Below are 4658 nucleotides of genomic sequence, written 5' to 3'. Positions count from 1 at the left end.
ACCACTGGGCCATTGCGCCTCCACCATGCTGTAATATGATAACACAGACCTATTTATCATTTCTCTTATGTAACTCTCCTTCTACTTGGAGCTAGCTGTCACCTCTGCAACAATGCAACCTGCTGTTTATATCATAGCTACCTTAATGTTTATATCACAATTCCAGAATCACACAACCAGACGACATTCATTAAAATGTGTAGTAAACGGAAACTGAGAGACTCTACATCTCTTAACAAGATTTCTTTTCTCCTCTCTCTTTCCTTCGCTTTTCTTCTTCTTCGCTTGCTTTCTTTTTTGTCATCCAGCCTCCTAGTATCTAACTTGATATCTTTTGCTTGTTCCAGTCGTTGGACTGTGGCCATGCTGGGGCAATGCTTTGAATAAATCAACCTCAGTCATTGTATATTTAGTCTGGTGCTTCTGTCAATTTCTTTTGTGAAAACATTAAACCTATGGAGATGTAATCAAACCAACTCTGGTTGCCAAGCGTTGGTGGTGGCAGCAAAGCAGATAAACACACACACACACACGTACATTATTTACATTATTTACATTTGACGGATATTTGTCCTCATCTTGTTTGTTGATAAAAACAACGTTTCGGCTGATATACCCTCCAGCCTTCTTCAGGAGTCCTGGGGAAATTTCAAATCTGGGTTCTCGTTCCTAAAGTATTGTTCGAAGTTATTATTATGGGCAATTATGGAGTGAATTTTAGGGCTTATAAATCTAATATTTTCCTTTCCTTTCTTAATACCAGTTCCTATATGCTATTCATATCTGCACTTGGTCTGCTTAGGAGGTTGTTGTGTCCTAGCATGTGTGCTGCTTCTTTTAGTTTTCGTTTTTTCCAGTGGTGTTCTCTGTCTATTATTTGAACTTCATCCCACAAAGGGGAGGTGGTCTCCATTTTTCCATACATGATCAGCTATTCCCGATTTATCAATAGCTCCTCGTGTCACAGCTTTGCGATGTTCGTCTACACTTATTTTGAAGGGGGTGGCATGTTTCGTCTTTGTATAGCCTACCACAGCTGCATGGAATGGAGTACACGCAGTCTTTGGTCATATTCTCTTCTATTGGTGGTTTTGCTCGAAGGAGATATTTGCAAAGTGTCGTATTACTCTTGAATACTGTCCTGATGTCATATGGGCCACATATCTTTTGTACCTTTTCAGAGAGACCCTTCACATCGGGTAGACAGACTGTGGGCAGTTTATTGGCCTCATCCTCTCTCTTCTTCGTAATAATGGACTTAATTCCTCATCTTTCGAATATAGAACTACACACACATGTAGTATAAATTCAGATTATACAATAGAAGCTGCTCCATAATGTAAACATTATCAGTATTACATAATGTATGTTGAGCAAATGCCAGAGAAAAGACATCATCATCATCATCATCATTTAACATCTGTTTTCCATGTTGGCATGGGTTGGAAGATTTGTGTGGGGCTGGCAAGGCTGGAGAGCTGCATCAGACACTAGCTGTTTGTTTTGGGCTGGATGCCCTTCCTAGCGCCACCACTGGCACAGGTACCATTTATGTGACACTGGTATCTGCCACGACTGTGAGTTTACTTGGCTTGATGAGTTTTCTTCTCAAGCATGACAAAATGCCAAAGGTCACGGTCATTGCCTCCGTGGGGCCCAGCACTCGAAAGGAGAGCAATAGTGTTTTTAAAAAATCTCAATGGTGACAGGAAATTATCCCAGAAGTAATCATAAAAATGAGATTTCTATTTGCAGCTTATCAATGCTGCACAGCCTTACAACAGGCTTCCACATAGTTTCCATTTACCAAATCCACTCACAAGGCATTTGTCAGTCTGGGGCTAAAGTAGAAGACACTTCCTCAATGTGCAGTGGAACTGAACCGAAAACCACAAAGTTGAAAAACAACCTTCGTAACCATACAACCATTGCATTCTTTCATTCAAGTTTTTTGTTTCTTTATTTTTTCTTCCGCATTCTTTCTTTTCATTCAAATCATTTCGAAGTTTTAAGACATTTTTACTTTATTTTTCTTCTTTTCATTATTCATTCATTCATAATTTTTTTCCTCTTTCTTTCACCAAATCATTTTCTCTTTCTCAAATATTTTCTTCAATTTTTCATTTCATTTCTTATCATTTTCTCTTTCGCTATTTCATTATTATTTCTTCCTATTTTTGTTGGTTTCCTTCATTCGTTCGTTATTTATTTCCATGTGTCATTGTTGTTAAGTTCTCATTAGAATAATTCACCTGCTAACGGCAGCAGACAGACAGACAGACAACATCTCATAATAATGGTGACAATATCTCTAGACAGACATGTTTCAACAGATATACTGGCTTTGAGGAATGGCAGACAACAACAGAAGAATAAAAGTGCAACGGCGCTATATCTCAGAAGAATCAGAGAAACTTTATTCAATACAGCTTCACTTCTAAACATGACAGATCCAAGCAAGAACAGTCTTAGACAGCAGATGGTAGAGAATCGGTTAAAAGACTTTATGCTGACTTCAGTGCATTGGATTTCTGAACCAATTTTGTAATTCCTCTCTACTGAGGCACAATAACTGTGTCTTTGGAGTTAACTCTTTTGATGTCAACTGGCCCCAGACCATGCCTAGTTGTGATAAAAAAGCTGTCTGCTTTAAGGTCTTTCAATTTCAGTATCAACCTCCTATCGTAAGACTAAGCAATAATGTTTCTATTACTTCTTCACCATCTCCTCTCTTTCTCTCTCTCTTTCTCTCCAACTCACTTTCTTTTCATTATTTACATTTGATGGATATTTGTCCTCATCTTGTTTGTTGTTAACACAATGTTTCAGCTGATATACCCTCCAACCTTCATCAGGTGTCTTGGGGAAATTTCCTACCTAAGGTATTTTTCAATGTTATTATCATTATTATTTAGATAAAACATTGGACTGACTCCTGTGCAGGTGGCACGTAAAAAAACACCATTTGAGTGTAGCCGTTGCCAGTACCGCCGGACTGGCCCTCGTGCCAGTGGTACATAAAAGTACCCACTACACTCTCAGAGTGGTTGGCGTTAGGAAGGACATCCAGCTGTAGAAACTCTACCAGATCAGATTAGAGTCTGGTGTAACCATCTGGTTCACCAGTCCCCAGTCAAATCGTCCAACCCATGCTAGCATGGAAAGCAGACGTTAAATGATGGTGATGATTATTATTATTACTCAGGTCACTGCCTGGAATCGAACTCAGAATTTTGGGGTTAGTAGCCCGCACTCTTAACCACTACGCCACATGGCGTAGAACTGTATCACTTTCTTTTCCTTTCCAACTGGGATATCCATCTATCTATTCTACAACAAGACTGTCCCTTCTATACCTTAAATTTCTCAACTGGCACAAAGCTACTTCCCCTAAATACTACTCACCTACCCCCAGTTGAGGGGTTCTTGTCTTGCAAGGTACTTGATGACCCTGTGGGTGCTGGAACCACACAAAAAGCATTCAGTACACTCTGTAAAGTGGTTGGCATCAGGAAGGGCATCCAGCCATAGAAACTATGCCAAAACAGACACTCTGGAATGTGGTGCAGCCCCTGTCAAAACTGTGCAACCCATGCCAGCATGGAAAATGGACATTAACCCTTTCATTACTGAATTTATTTTGAGATGCTCTGCGTTTCTTTCGATTAATTTTAAATATAACAAAGAATTTAGTTATCATTAAGTTAGCGTTAAGAACATAAATTGGTGGAAGACATTTGTATTACAGAGCCAGAGCTGGTTTCAGCCAGGTTAGTAACGAAAGGGTTAAGAACTGCTTCTCTATTATATATTTTAACCCTTTTGTTACCATATTTCTGTCAAGATGTTCTGTGTTTCTTTCAATTAATTTTAAATATAACAAAGAATTTAGTAAAATAACTTAGTTATCATTCAGCTAGTGTTAGGAACATAAATTGTGACTAAGGTTTGGTAGAAGATTTTAATTCAAAACTTAAGAAAACAAGACATTTGTATTACAGAGCCAGAACCGGTTTCAGCCAGGTTAGTAACGAAAGGGTTAAATGATGATTATGATGGTTTTACTGAAGGACATTGGACAAGAATTTGGTGGCGATGGCTTAGTCAGTTAAATCAGTCTGGTACTTAGCTGATTCTTTATTTTATTGACTCTAAACTCATGAAAAGAAAAGCTGATCCCAGCATGAATTTGTACTCAGGATTAAAAGAAATGCCACAAGACATTTTGTCTGATGCTCTACTGATTCTGCTAATCCACTGCCAGGAAAGTACCATCTTAATGATAGGGAAACATGCATGTCCAGCCCAGTTAAGAGTTCCCCTGATGCGTTGTGTATATGATATGCTTGAGAAGACCTATTGAGGCAAGTAAAACCAATATCGTAGCTGTGGCCAGTGCACCCTGACTAGCTCCCGTGCCAGTGGCACGTAAAAAGCACCATCTGAATGCAGTTGATGCCAGGTCCGTCTGACTGGCTCTCGTGCTGGTGGTACGTAAAAAGCACCATCTGAACGTGGCCAATGCCAGTACCCGCTGACTGGCTCTTGTGCTGGTGGTACATAAAAAGCACCAACAGAATGTGGATTTGGTAGATGGGAACTGAACGAAGTCCATCGTGTGTGTATATATATATATATATATATATATATATATATAT

The sequence above is a fragment of the Octopus bimaculoides genome, chromosome 2, assembly GCF_001194135.2.
Source record: "Octopus bimaculoides isolate UCB-OBI-ISO-001 chromosome 2, ASM119413v2, whole genome shotgun sequence".
Lineage (NCBI taxonomy): Eukaryota > Metazoa > Mollusca > Cephalopoda > Octopoda > Octopodidae > Octopus > Octopus bimaculoides.
Note: the sequence above shows the minus strand (reverse complement) of the source record.